This window comes from Camelus bactrianus, chromosome 12, assembly GCF_048773025.1.
Source record: "Camelus bactrianus isolate YW-2024 breed Bactrian camel chromosome 12, ASM4877302v1, whole genome shotgun sequence".
Lineage (NCBI taxonomy): Eukaryota > Metazoa > Chordata > Mammalia > Artiodactyla > Camelidae > Camelus > Camelus bactrianus.
In genome coordinates, this window is record NC_133550.1 from 26200554 (window position 1) to 26216368 (window position 15815).

General features: G+C 38.8%; 1 protein-coding gene across 4 annotated transcripts in view; it reads left to right on the forward strand.

The window, feature by feature from the left end:
• MSRB3 (methionine sulfoxide reductase B3) overlaps positions 1-15815 on the forward strand; it is a 151036-nt gene that overhangs the window by 258 nt on the left and 134963 nt on the right. The window contains exon 1 of one of the 4 annotated variants that reach the window (XM_074375082.1): positions 313-625. The exons of the other annotated variants lie outside the window; for them this stretch is intronic. The gene's annotated coding sequence lies outside the window, so the exon portion shown is untranslated. Of the gene's footprint in view, positions 1-312; positions 626-15815 lie in introns of those variants that run through there. 4 annotated transcript variants of the gene reach the window in all.

Sequence of the window (15815 nt, forward strand, 5' to 3'; positions counted from 1 at the left end):
CCTCCTCGCCTCGCCTCTTCTCGCCTCGCCTCAGCCCTCCTCCCCGACCCTGCCGAGTTGAGGTGTGACCCCGACCCTAGCTCTCCGCCGAGCGCCGGCTGCGCCCCCTTCAGCCTCCTGCGGGGAGCACCCCCTTTCCTGAGCCGAGGAGGGGCGCGGGCGGTGACAGGCGGGTGGAAGGAGGTCAGGGCTGGCGTCGCCCCCGCCGACGGGAGGCGTCTGGCTGCCTCGCTGACACCTTATCCCGTCCCGGAGCGAATCTGACCCGAGGGAGGCTCTCGCCCGACGCGGGCCCCCGAGGGAGGGGCCTGGCGGGGCGGCCGGGGAGGGGACTCCTCCTCCGGCTCGGGAGAGCGTCGGACCCGCGGCGTGGGCCACCCCGGAGCCCCCTGCACCGCCGCCGCCACCGCTCAGATAACGGGTCCTGGCGCGTGGGAACGGCCAGTCAGGCCCGCGCGTCCAGAAGGGGCGTGGGGCGCGGGGCAGCGTCGGGAGCGGCGGGCGCGCGGCGACGAGGGGCGCACCCAGAGACGCACGGCCGCCCGCACCCGCCGCGGGGTCAGGCTCCTGCGGGCCCGGCTGGTGTTGAATAGGCCAGAACCCAACAAGTCCCTGAGTTTGTCAGGTACCAGTTTTATCTTGTTTTTAAGCGGAAAAAGAGCATTCGAGTCCGGTTTATAAGTTTCACCCTGGACTCTTTCCAAGTATATGATAGAAAGGTGCCATTCCTGCCTTATTTGGTTTAGGACTATAAGCTATCAAGTTGGGGTAATTTTGCAGTCTTAACAGGATGATTTTTAAAGATAGCTTGCTGTAAATCATGTGGAAAATGTCAGCGAGGAATTTTTTTTTTCTTTACTTAAGATTATTATAAAAAGTAATTATTTGGAAGCCCAAATGTAGAGTTTAAGGTAAATGTGAAATTGCATGAACTCACATTCTTTTTCATTAAAGGTTATTACAAGATATTGAATATAGTTCCCTGTGCTGTGCAGCAGAAACTTTTTAAAATCTATTTTTATATATAGTGGCTAACATCTGCAAATCTCAAACTCCCAAATTTATGCCTTCCCACTCCCTTTCCCCTGGTAACCATAAGGTTGTTTACTATCCCTGCGAGTCTGTTTCTGTTCTGTAGATGAGTTCATTAGTTTCCTTAGTTCTTAATTTTATGTGGAATGGAAGAACAGAAAATATAATTCCTCAGAGTTGAGATTTCTTAGGAAATTTTAGTTTGCTTTTGTGTTTGTCACGGATAGACTAAACTGTCAAAATAAGGTATGGCTAACAACTAGGACTTATAAATTGGTTGAAAGCTGACTCCATTAAGCATAGATTATATTCAGCACCTTCTGGTCAATTGCTTCATCTTGCCATTTGCAGTGTTGGTGGCAAAATTAGATTTTAAAAGGTAGTTTTATCTATGAAATAACTTTTAGGATTCTTGTAACTTACAAAATTGTCAATTCAGATTGATGGGAGATTTTTATACATAGTATGTGCAGCTTATCAATGTTAATTTAAGTTATGATATCAATTTCATGTTTGCTTCTGATTAATATCATTTTTCAAAATACTTTTTATGGATTTATATTTTAGGAGTAACTTTACTAGCACTTCTTGGGGAACACAACAGGTTCTAACTTCACAGTTTATCAACGGTCTTCTAAAAAATACTGTGCTGCACGATAAAGGATAGATTGTACTGCCGGAGATTATGGTTTTCTTTTTTCCTCAGTGATGTGTTGACTTAATACTTGTGGTAAAGCAGCCCTTGAAGACCAAAATCCACTGTACTATGCCCCTTGCCAGCAATTTTGAAAACCAAATCTATATTTGGACCATTTAGACATTTATTCTTTTAATTTTGGTCCCAGCTGACATATAAGTCTAATTTCTGGTGACTTTTATTAGCGCCCTATGTGAATGTCTGGAATTTTTTTTATATGAAAATAAGTAGCTCTCTGCCATTTAGAATTTTGTCACAGTGCCTAAGCTTCCTGTCTGCCAAGGCTGCAAGCATACAACTTCATTTAGGTTTTAAATCAACATACAGTTTTTTTGGCTTTTAAAGTTGCTTGGTCTAATATCTCAACTAAAATGTTAACCCATTTGGTTAGAAATCTTTACTGTTTTGCTAAACTTAAGTAACAAGAATATTCAAAAAATGTCCCAACAGTAGTATTTGTAGATTTTCCTAATACAACTTTTCCTTTATAATTAAAAAAATAAATTGCCAACCCTTAGGGCAACTTTAGGAATAATGCTTTTTGTTTCTGTCATAATCTGTTTACAGTTCCTTTGATTTTTATTTCACTTGTGTTACTACAGTTAGGGACTTGGTTGATTAATTTGGTCTGGATGTTTAGCTTCCTTCTCTGTAGAATGATGAGGCTGGGCATAGTCTCCATGTCCCTTCCAACTCCAGAATCTTACAATATTGTTTTTGTTTATGTAATTCTGCAGAGCCACCTACTACGCTGGTTCAAACTTCTGATTGTCAACTTTGACTTGCTATACATGTTAAACTGGTCTACCTGTCGTCAGATCTGATGGGTGTGGATCCAGCTTTGGGGAGCTTGGATCTGACTCAGCAAAGTCTTGATACCTGGCCCATCACACAGACACATACACCTGGACAGACTTCCACGATATTAAAGTTCTGTTTATTTTCTCCCCTCATCTAACAGCAGAAAGTGCTGGTTATGTCTCAGGGTTAATGCCTAACTGCTCTTTAGGGATAGTTAAACCAGGCCCTAAGATGGTTTGTTATTCAGTTTTGGAATTCGGGTCCCGGTTAGGGATACCGCTGGAGAGGACCCAAATCTGTGTGTGGTTGGGAGAGCTGTGGCTAGTTGCTTGGGAGCATTCCAGATGAAATGCCCTAATTGGGTTATGACTTTTAAAATCATACCTCAGAGGAGACTTAATTGGACCTACCCATCTGGTTTATTCAGAATTAAATTGGCTTTGGGTAGGAGGGTAATCAGATAGCTATTTAATTTACCAGTTGTTAGTTAGCATCTTTGATTCAAGGCTTTACCTTGAATATTTGTTTATTTTCTCCTTCCTGAGCATGTTAGGTTTTCCTTTTACAATGCTCAGCACAGTCCCAGATCCCTGTTCACGTATTTGTCTCTATAGCATACTAAAATCATATGTATGGCTTTTAAGGAAATACATATGAAAAGAAAGTATAGGAAAAGTAGATCGGTAGTAAATCAACCAATTGACCTTATGGAGGATTTGGTTATTGCCTCATTTTAGTTTCTGTTGCAAGGAACAGAAATGAACTTGTATTAGTTTTAGGAAAAAGAAAGAAAGGGATTTGATGAAACCCAAGTGCAGACAGACTTTACTAGGGACTGGGGACTGGAAAACCTGGAACTTTCCCTGCCTCTAGTCTTTGCCTTTCTTTGCTTCATTGTTCTCTCTTTGCTGAACTTTTCTTCTTTTTTTCTGTGTTCACGGTTATATGCGGCTACTCAGCAGCTCCTGAGTAAATACTTAGTAAACACTTTATGTGTCCCTCCAAGCACAGGTAGAGACAAAAATCAATGAGCCTTGATCCTGAGATCCTGCGAGAGAGAACCTGACAGACATAGTCTGGGTCACATGGTTGATCTAGGTTTTTCTAGAACCTAGGTGTCTTCTAATTCTAAGGTGTCTTCTAATTCTAGACTTCTTTGTATTATGTAGTGCAGACACATGGTTTGATTTTGCATTTTTATATTTTATGTTATGGGGTTATTAGTCCTTAAAAAGTATAATTTTCTCTTGATTGCAGTGTGTGTATAGAAGTGTGTCACCTTCAGTGGAATCCTAAGATGTGTGAGCAGTTCATTCATGCTGTGTCAGGAATGCTGAAGAGGAAGCCTCTGGGGTAGCTCCACATTCAGGAATGATTATGCAGCTCAGGATCCAACTCAGCTTTGAAAATCCTGTCTAATAACAGCTAGTCCATCCTGTAGATAATCATCTGCATATTTCAGAATTCACTGAAGTAAAATGCTGAGCTCAAATAGCTCTTAAGGGTTAATTCATTAAAACTATGTAAATGATCATGAGAGACATTCAAATTAGTAATAGCTTAGGGTCCAAGAGTGCATCAGTTTTTTTTTTTTCCCTATCTCTCACACTTCTAGAATTTTCCACCTCTGCCTTTCCTTTAGACTGTTACTACTGCCTGGGACACCTTTCTCTCATAACCTGTTGAAGTCCTTAAGGGCTCTGTTGCATGGTATTTTGTGAAACTTTCTTCATCTCTTAGAATTTGTCATTTCCTTATGCTTCTAAAACATTTTGTACCTTGACTGGAGCACGATTTTACCACCTTTCATTGTAAAGTCCATACTCATTCATCTCCTTGATTTGACTCTAAGTTCTGTGAGGCCAGTGAATCAGCCAGAAGAACTCAGACTGTTAGCATCCAATGTCCCAGGTATAATGCTTCCAACTTTTTCAAAAGTTCTGAAGCTTTTATGACATCCTTCTTGTCTCTACCTTCTTCTTTTGACATTGAAGCTCAGTCACACTATAATTCGTGGTTAGTTCTTGTCTATTTTCTAGATTTTATAGGCTTTTCCATGAATACTCTAGTTTCCTGTGTGAGGATCAACTACATAGAATGATAGGATGTTTTCCTATAAACTGAGATGGCATAGGGAAGGAGAATATAGCAAACTCATGTGGAAGGAAATTGACTTTTGTTGAGTCCTCAGTATTTACCAGATCAGATAGGGCAGGTGTAGAAAACAATTGGAGCATATATGAAGGTGAATAGTGGGAAAATAAACTATAAAGATGGAAAATTAGGTTTGGCCTACAACGTGGAAGGCTTTTAATGCTAGGTGAGGAAATTTGGACTGGGTTTAGTGAGATATGAGATTGAAGTTTTTTTGGCCCTGGAAATGTCATAATCAGATTTGAATTATAGGATATACTATCTAATAATTCAGAGGATGAACTGAATTGGGAAAGAAACTGTTGGACCAATAAAGACAGGTCATAAGAGTTTTTGCTAGAGAATGAAAAGACCTGAACTAGGGTAGTAGCAATAGGATTGGAGAACTGTTGCTGAAGTAAATTGGACAGAAATAAACAATTAATTGGATGTAGGGAAAGAGAAGGATGAGAAAGGTGATGGTAAGATGTTAAGCCTGGGCGATTAAGAAAATGTGAACTTAGAGCAGGTTTGTAGATGGGAGTAAAAAATAAGTTCTGTTTTATTTAATTTTTTTTACGAGACTGACACGCTTATGTATTTTTTTTAATTTTCTTTTTCTTGAACGATTTAACCTTTTTTTTTCTTTTACTATTTCACATTTTTATTTTTATTTTTGGGGAGAGGAGGTAATTAGGTTTTTATTTATTTATTTTTAATGGTGGTACTGGGGATTGAACCCAGGACCCTGTGCATACTAGGCATGCACTTCACCTCTGAGCTATACCCTCCCCCCCAATAAGTTCTGTTTTAGATCTATTGCATTTGAGGCACTGGTAGAATGTTCATGTGGAGATGTGTAATACAATTAGAAATGTGAGACCGTCACTTGGAGAAATGGGAGTTGGAGATAAAAGATGTATGAGTAAGGAAAGTTAAAAGTAAAGCGGAGAAGAAACATTTGTTGACTGGAGTAAGAGGAAGGGCACAAGAAAATCATCATAAAGAAGATATAGTTTGATCTGGCTTTGAAAGATGCCCAATCAGTATATGGCATTCTGTCCATGAGCTTTCCTTATTTAGAGGACACTACATTTACTCCCTCCACAATTAGTACATGGGGAACATTGAACAAAGGATACTGTAGCCAGAATGACCTTCCGAACTGCAAAATTGTTGCTGCTATTTCTTTGCTTAATCTCTTTCAGTGGCTTCTTATCTTTCTTAAGATAGAGGACTAACTCCTTAAAAGTTTTCATCATCACCAAGCCTTGCTTTCCTCTGTACTCTGGGCTTCCTACAAGTTGTTCAGTTGACCCTGAAAATGTGTTCTGCTGTCTCCTCCCTGTTCCTCCCTTTACCTTCCCCAAGAACGTGAAGCAGATTCGATTCCTACCAGATGCAGGACTCTGGCTTTTTTTTTTTTTTTTTTTTTTTTGGTCCTTTATAGGCACTTCTTATTACCATGAATAGGTTCTTATCCATAAAATAAATATTGACAATTTCCTAGTCTATAATAAAATAATTTATAATAAATTACATCCCTTCCCCTTTTTTACAGAATTCATTGCTTCTCTTATCTCTTCAAGTGTCACCTGCAAGGTTCCTGAACACTTGAGTTGGCCAGGCTGGCCACTGTGCCCTGACTCTGATGCTTGGCTGTGGCAGCCTGGAGAAGCACTCTTCCCTGGCATTTGTATAGTTGGGTTGCCCAACTGTGTGCTGATTTGGAAACTGTGAGATAAATTCTTTATACCTGACTTCCTGAAAGAGAGTGGAGGGAATTTACTTCATTGAGAGGACTTATCTGGACAGACTAGATAGAGGTTTGTAAAGTATGGAGATGGCTGAAGGTGAAATAGAGAAAAAGTGCTGGTGTAGGAAGTGTGCTAGCTTCCTGACCAAGGGTAGATTCTGATCCTAAGTTTCTAAAAACAGTACATTATTCATAACATTTGTCTCAAGTGACATACTCATGTTCAGTATACAGGATCAAGAGTAATTTCTAACTCAGTTAAAAAAGGGGGGGGGCCCTCTCATATGCTAGTAGTTGTGCTTTTAGTAGCTGTTAACTGAGAAAATACGTAATAACAAAAAGTCACTATAAAATTTGGGTTTTTTTTTTAATATAAAAGCATTCTCATATGCTTGGAAAATCCACATATGTGGAAATTATGAGTCACAGAATCTATAGACAACACTTGATTTCTTGCTTTGTGGATACTCTCAGGGAGGTTCTGGTCTCAACTTTCAGCGTCTCATTGTTGCCTCACTTTAGAATGTGGGGGAGACTCTTGTTTGAAAATATGAGCAGTAGCTAAACCTTTGCAGTGACAGGAAAACTCCTTCTCAACATCTTCTTTCAACAGCAATTGCCTGTTTGATGCCAGGCAATGTACTTTATGCTAAGACTGGGCCATTAAATAATCTCAGGGGTTAGTGCATGAACACTTTAAAAGTTATATTTTCAGATATAGGAGCATGATTCTTAGGGCTACTGTGCTGTTTTAAAGATGAAAACTAGTAGATGGTTTGCATACAAGTACATATCTCCTGCAGTCTCTGTTGTGGCCACGGCGTAACAGTCTTCTGTTACTGTAAATTACCCAGTGAATTTTTATAGTTTGTTGGACCAGTTGTTTTACTTAAAGGCAAAAAAGAAAATCCAAACAAAACCAAACAAATGAATCCTTCAGTACACATGTTAAGGCAGCATTGAACGTAAGCCCATGTTACATGTTAAGAGTCCTTAATAATATCAGGACAGCCCTTGTATAAATCTGAGAGCCCAGGATTTACATTATTCTTTCATTTCTCTTGCTTCTATTGTGTTTGGTTGTCAGAGAATCTGGGCTTGGTTAGGGTTGGGAGAGATCTAAGGTGACTGTTACAGGTGGATGCTTCTTCTACTTCAGATCAGTGTGTAAGAAAGGAAGTGCAGGGCCGTGTCTCCGGGTACTCAGTACGAGAGAATAGATAGGACAGTGGGTGAGGGGCCGCGTGTGGTCCCACAGTAACTGAGAGTGAAAAAGAAAAAGTACACGCACTGTTGTCATCGTTCCGATTTCTAGGTGTGTGGATGTGTCTTCTAGTCAGACCACCCGCAGAGGCTGGGAAGGGGATTGAGCTGAAGGCAGAGGGTGTTCACTTCTGTGCAGAGCCAGCTGAGAAACTGCAGATTCATTAGCAGGTTTGCATCCATTCGTGTGACAAGGGAGTCAGTATAGTCACTTGATAGCGACTTGGAAGACTCGGTTTCCTAGTCCTGTTCTTGCCTAAGGCACTTAAGTTTCTTGTGCCTCAGTTTTCACATCTGCCAAATGAACAAAACGGGCTACAAAATGAATGAATACCTGATGTTGCTTTTGCATTAAGATTCTGTAATCTATGGTTTCCCTAAAGGTCTCCAAGTAGCTTTCATAATATTTAATGGAAATGGCATGATTAATAAATTATACAAAAGTGTACATTCTCTTTTTATATTTGGTTCAAGCTGTCTATTTTGTGGAACTATATATCAAGGTAATTCTGAGTCTAAGATCTTATGTTTGAAACTTGTAGCCTAGTGTGCCCAGTAATCTGATCCATAAGCAAAGTTACATAACCCTTTTAAAGATTTAGTACTTATTTAGAGGATAGGTTACAGTTGTATTAGATGCATCATATTAACTATACCGTCTAAAAAGTAATGGCAGTAAGCACTAGAAATTATGTTGGTTGTTCTAAATGTGCAGCTAAAACTCACCTATTTAGGCTTGGTAATATATCTCAGATGGGAAAAAGTCCTCTTTTATCAGGGTATGCTGCTCGTGGAATTTGCCTTTGACCATTCTAGAAATATATTTAACTCTTAAAGCTAGTTAATTTAGTCTTATCATTAAAGAAGAAAATCTTTTCCATTGGACTTTAAAGAAAAAAAAAAACTTTACTAATTTGAGAAGTTAAAAAAAGTATCTTCTCTTGCCTTTAAATGTATTGGTAAGTTTTTGCCCTTTTTATTATAAACTATTTCACACACACAAAAAGAATATGTAGCATCTATACAAGACATGAAGAATAATTGTTAAAAATCTAGGTGCCCCCCACTCAGCTTCCGGAGTGCTGTTGAAGCTGCCTGTGCAACCATCACCAGTCACATCCTCCCTTCTTAGAGGTACCCACAGGCATGCACTTTGTGATTATCACTTAACACAAATGATGACTGATAAGCTCTTGCTTTCTTTATAGTTTTACCATAGGTATATCTTTACATACTTTATCGTTTAGTTTTGCACGTTTTGGAACGCTGTATAAATGGTATTATAACTTCCATAACTTGCTTTTTTCCCCCCATGACATTATATTTGTGTTATCAATACTGGTGTATATAACTTGTTTTTTAGAGATTAGCATTTCTTTTATTAGCTGTATGTTTTTCTACTTTTTAATTATTTCTGCTCCTTGCACATCTACCCATTAGGGTTCTTGTGTTTTCCTATGGAGTCAAATCTTTGTATTTTCCCCATTGCTTTTATGCTTCACCATCCATGTATCACGTGATAATAATGATGATAGTGATAATAATAATAGCAAATACATTCAAATGCTACTGTGTGGCAGGCACTAGTTTAAGTACTTATTGTTTACATATATTAACTCATTTCATGCTCATGGCAGCTTTACCCAGGAGGTACAGTATTATCATGGTAACTCACATATTAAGGCTAGGCCTGGGTACAGAGGCATTCAATCATTTGAATGCAGGCAGTCTGGCTCCTGAGTCCATGCTCTTCATCATTACGCTATTCTGACTCCTTATGGAGTCTTTTCTTTTAATTATATTCTTTCCCGTTTAACTTTTTAAGGTATTGAGATGTTTCTGTGGCATTCAAAAAAGAATGGTCATAGTATTTTGTTCAGATTGGTTCTTTTGTGCAATACCAGTTGTTTAAGGTCATGCCAGTTTAATTTGCTTCATGTTTAGACCATGACTTTCTTACATGTGTGTGTTTTTTTTCTCAATTTTCTGGGATTTATTATTGCTTTTTCTTTTTCTAATTAGAAGGAAATAGTATGCCCTCTTCATTATCCTTTAAAAATCTTTCAGTTTTTTACTTTTGGTGTGTGGTTTGGAATTGATTCCATCGATTCCCTGTGCTCATTTGGGCCAGTTTCTTCATATTTAGACAATGACATCCTCTTTAAAAAAATACGTGAATAACCTTACATGAATTACTTAATCTTTCTGAGCCTTGGATTGCCCAACCAAGTTACTTTGTTAAGTGTGATTATTTTATTGACCAGACACACGTCATTGTTAATCAGAACTTCTGTGTGTGTGATATAACCAAGTACAAAATAATCAAGAGAGATGATGAAGGAAAATAATTAAATAAAGGAAAGTTCTTGATAGTGGTTGGAAACCACTGATTTCCCCCATCCCTCTAAATTACACAGCAAAAATCTTAGGCATAGAGAGATAAAAGCCCTTTGTATCCTAACTTTCTTTGGTATCACTGTATTTTTTCCTAATTGGATTAATTTCCTAATTACTTCACTATTCTCTTATATTCTGTGACTTCATGATGCCTTCAGATTGTCCAAACTCTTGGATCCTCTCATAATATCCCTTATTTAAACATGCTTAAATTTGTTTCACCTTAAAAAACAAACAAAAAGCCGTCTCAGCTTGCCATCCTCTGTGACCAAATTATCTTACAAGTTGTTTGCATTCTTACTGTCACTCTGCCATCCATCCAAAAATATGTGTTGAGTGTATGTTACATGTCTGGCACTGACTCATCTAATCTCTATGATGCAGTAGGAACCAGAGACGAAGGGTTTTCATTTCTAGTTTGGAACCAGCACATCCTGTAGTAGAAAAAGGAAGAAGACCATTTTATGGTAGGAGCAAGAGGAAGGATAGTTAGAGTTGAAGGTAAAAAGAAGGGCCAGCTCATATGGGGCTTCTACACCATTGTGAGGAGTTTAGATATTATTTTGTGTGACAGAAGCCATTAGGGGGTTTTAGGTAGGCGGTGGCAAGATCTGATATGCTTTTAAAAATAATCATTCTGGCTGCTGTGTGGAGAATGGATGGGAGGGGCCAAATGTGGAAGCAGGTGGACCTCTTAGGGCTAGTTCGGTGGTTCAGATAAGAATTGATAATGGTTTGGACCAGGGTGCTGGTGACAGAACTGATGAGTGGCTGTGGAGTAGAACCATACAGGCTATTCCACTGAAATTTCTTTGATTGAAGCCACTCATGTTGTCCATATCACTAAACCCATTGGACTCAATTTGGTCCCTATCTTCCTGACTTCAGGGCATTTGATACACTGACCACTCATTCCTAGAAATATTCTTTTCTCTTAGCTTCTAACACTGCTATTTTTAGATATATGGTCTTAGGCAAATTAATTAAATTATCTGTGGCTTGGTTTCTTCTCTTGAGGAATGGGGATAGTGGTGTTCCTACCACATGGGTTATTGTAATCATTAAGTGAGGTAGCAAATGTGAGTTACTTAGCACAGAGTGTTCCACAGAGTTAATTCACAGTCCGTGTTAGCGAGCAACATCGTCATCACCATTCCTGTCACCATCATCATCGTTGTTCTAGAAGAACACTTTCCTTGACCTCTACCTTCTTTGGCCACTACTCCCTTTTGGTCTTCTTTGCCAATTCCTTCTCCTCCAGCTCACCTCTAAATGTTGAGTTTCCCCAGGGCTCTGACATGTTCTTAGCAATCTTATTTACTCTATGGCTTCAGTTCCATTTGATAAATTAACTCCCCCCAAATTTACCCATAAGCCTAGTTCTATATGTAAGCCGTGATCCTGTATATCCACTTGCTTTTATATCATTTCCATTTGATTGGCTGTGTCTTAGGTACTTTCAACATGTTAAAAACTTTTTTTTTTTTTTTTTTTTTCCCAATCTTAAGCCTCCCACCTTTTCCTCTAGCTTAGTAAATGGTATTACCATGTGCCCAATTGCTTGAGCCAGAGCTGGAGGCCTCCTGAATTTTTTTCCTATCTCATGCCCTGTATCAAGCTTTTGCCCAGATTTCTGCAGTAGCTTCCTAATTACTCTCACTACCTCTGTTCTAATGCCACTCCCATCCATTTTCCACCTTTCGATCATGACAGTCTTTTAAATGTGAAGAGCTGATCATGTTACTCTTCTTCAGTTACCTCTCTTTCTTTTTAGGATCAAGTTCCAAATTCTTATAATAGCTTCAAGATTTGCTTCTGCCCACCTTGTCAGCCTCATCGTCTCCCCCATCTGTTCCTCACTTACACCTCCCAGCTGCACTGCTCTGCTTTCGTAACTCTCAGTGGGCTCCACTCACTCTGATCTCAGGGCTACTGCTTGTCTTTTTCTTTGTCTAGAACACTTCATTCCTCATCTTTAATCTGGGCAACACAGTTTTAACCTTTATTCTTACTTTAAATGTTACTACCTGCAGGAAGGCTTCCGTATGCCTCCCGAACTAGGCTACTTGCCTCTGTTTTGTAGGATCTTTATTCCCTCTTTGCCTCTCTGTCTTACTGCATTTGGTGATAATTTCTTTCTCACTAATATGTGAGCTTCATGGTGGCAGGGGCCATAACATCTTAGAATTCTCCCTTTGTCCCCAGCATCTTTTTGTTAGATAGAGTAAAGGATGAATGCAGCGTAGGCTTGCCCAGTTTAGGGAGTGAGAGGCCTTCTAGTGGAATTTGGTGTGTTTCCCTTAATCTTTCAAGGTGATAAAAGGGAGAGAAGAGAAAAGTTTAGGTTTACTGTAGTTTAATTTCGGACTCCAGGGACATCGAACTGGAGGTGGCCTTTGGGTTTCTTTTCTCTGATTGGAGTGACATCAGAATTTACAGGCAGTGCCCCGAGTATTTCCCAGGTTTGATTGTCTTTTTCAAAAGCCAGCCTTGGCAGTGCTTGACAGATCCTTGGTACGCTAGGTTTGAGCATCGCCACAGAGCCCCTGTTTAGTGTGGCTTTCAGTGTCAGAAGTGCTTGCCACAGTTACTTGTTGGAGCTCGATATGCCATGTGCCAATTTCCAAGCTCTCCATACCTTTCACCTACCTCTTCTCTGGCCTTGGCTCCTCCTATTTAGAATCTTGGATTCTCTTTCACTCACTTGCAGGGACAATGTTTGCACGTGAAATGAGTTGGGAGTTGGCCTTTTCTTCAGCACATCTTCTCTGTGCTTTATCTTGCCAAGATTTTCAAAGTGGGTTTATTCTATTTTAGTTTCCAGTGCTGATGTAGATTTTCCTCTATTTTTATGTTCTGTTTACCATTTCAGTGGGAACTGGTGGGAATCTGATTAAGGGAGAACATGCATGCATTCTCTTTTAAAAGATACTTATTTGTGTTGCCACCTTTGTCTTTGTGCCTGTGTGCAGTCTCTTTTTTTTTTTCTGCTTCTTTTCTTTTGATCCCACTATGCCATTGCTTTGTTTTATAACTGTATGAGAGTCACTTTTTATTAGGTGCATTTAACTCATTTATATTTTATGTTATCATGGACATATTTGATGGTACTCCTTAACCTGTTGTTTTATCCACTTATGATCTTTTCCCCTTGGTTTTCAATCTTTGGTCATGTGGTTTCTATGTTTTATTTGCTTTTATATTTCATAGGGATTTGAAAGAGTAGCATCATATTTTAGGTTCTATTACCTTGAACAAGTGTTTAAAAACATCATCAATCCTGAACTAATCTAATCATTGAATTTTAAAAAGATGTAATAGCATTTGGTGCTTCTCTGCAGGAAGAATTTTGGATTCTTATATTGTTTTGCCTCTCTGCCTTTGTTAACTAAAGTGGGACCTATAGATCTACATGATTACTGCTGAATTGTTATTTTTGTATTCTATATTTACTCTTTTGAGGATTATTTTTAGCTTTTGCATTTAATTATATAACAACATCTACTGTATTCAGTGATCATGATCATACCTTAACTTCACAGTTCTTAAGAATATTTTGATTCATATATCGTTTGGCTAGAGTCTATTCATGAGTTGATGTCTTTTTTTTTCCTTTTTTCTTTTTTGGTAGGAAAAAAATACATGCATGCACATTTCCTGAGCTCTCCTGTTATCTGAGGGAATTACAGACTGTTTTATGTTAACCCTCCCTTGCAAAACAACATTTAATAGATAAGAGGAATCCAAAAAAAGCATAATTAGGAGGCTGGAAAATGCTTATAGAATCATCTGAATGCAAATAGTACTGTAATGAGGGAATATAGAAAGTTGCTAGCATTCCTCATGGAAGAAGAACCTTGAAACAATGGGATTTACTAGCATCAGATGACAAATCTGTAGCAGTCCCAAGATTACTGCTGGGAATTCAGTACCTCTAATGTTGTAGATAATTCTCAGGGTCATGATGCAAAATTAGCTATAAGTGCTAGAAATGGTTTTATCTTTGAATAAGAGTGAGTGATGTTGGCAGTTTTAATTGAATTGCAACAGTATTTTATAACTGCTATTGATATGTTTAAATTAGAGTTGACCAACGTTTACTTTGTCAAATTCCTGTTTTACAAGTACATTTGCCTCATGTATGCATAAAGTTATATCACTCTATGTAATTGACTGAAACAGTTGATTACAAAACTTGAAAATTTTTTTGTCAGATGATTTTTTGACAATCACTAAAACATAATTGCTGAAATAGAAAATTTAATCTTAAATTATTCCTACCTGAGTTATCTGTTAGATAAGCACCTCATTCTTACCCTGTCCAAAACTGAACTAATTAAACCCTCCAACACACACTCACACACACACACACACACACACACACACACACACACACGAACACATGCAGTCTCATGTACATGTGCACATATGCATATGCACTCTCGCATTCTCTCTGTCTCTGCGTGATATCTCAGACCTCCTCTTGCTTTTCCTTCTCCTTAAGGAAAGTAAAATTCACTGAACAGTCTTAGTTACTTTCAAAAACATTATCTCACTTAATACTTCCAAAGCTTAGTGAAAGAAGTGTTATGATCTACATTATGCAGGTGAGGAATCAGAGAAAACTAACTAATTTGCTCAAGATTTGTCAGCTGGTTAAATGACGGAGTCAGAAGTTGAACCCACTTCTGACTCTTTCCTGTATACTGCACTGCCTTGGTATAGTATAGAACTCTGTTCCTGGGGAAAATAGGACATTATGCACAGAGATGGGGGAAAACAGAGGAAGTGACATTTGAGTTCAGTTCTATGAAAACATTTATTGAGCCTTTATTTTACAGAGATGAATACCACTGACTACTCTCAAAGAGTTTATAGGAGAGGCATATATATAAGCCTAAAATTCTAACATGCAATAATAGATACAATAATAGAGGTACTGAAGTAGGAAGTAGTGTAGAGGAAGAATTAATTCGTTTTCTAATGGAAGGGTTGGAGAGAAGGGTGAGAAGAACGGCTGTGAGAAGAAAGTTTCCCAGAGGAGGTGATATCCAAACTGGGTCTCGAACGTTAAAAATGAAGACTTCATTCTTTATATACTATGGAATATATGCATGCTATGATGAGGGTAGAAAATGTGTGTTGGAAACAGTAAATAGTTGATTATCATTTGGAGAAAATATTTACGTATTTATTTGACAGATACTTATTGAAGGCTAAGTAGAGATGAGGCATTGGTGAAGTACTAGAGATAAAGTAAAGGGCAAGAGAGTTAACAGGTTGTATAGTATATCAGGGAGTGTTGGGGACTGAAGTTAAAACAGGAAAAGAAGCGAATCTGATAGGCCTTGAATGCCAGGATAGATTGGTTGAATGTTCCCCTGTAGGTGTTAATGAGCCACAGACGCACATATGGTCAGAGCTAGTATACAGCACTTCTGCAGCAGTATGGAAGGTGACTGTGAGGGCTGTTAGGGTAGAGTCAGGAAGACCAGTAAGAGGCCATTGCTATATTCTAGATGGAAGATGAAGAGGAAAGGATGTATTTGAGCAATATCTTGGAAATAAAATTGATAGCACTTGGTGTTGATTCAGTATGAAAGGTTAAAGTAGAAAATGATTGAGGGTGACTCCCAGGTTTGAGGTTTAGTGATTGTGTGGATGGGATGATCAGGAACACATAAAGAATAATAAAGTGATGAAGAAAGAAAGAAAGAAACAAATTGAGTTTTGGAT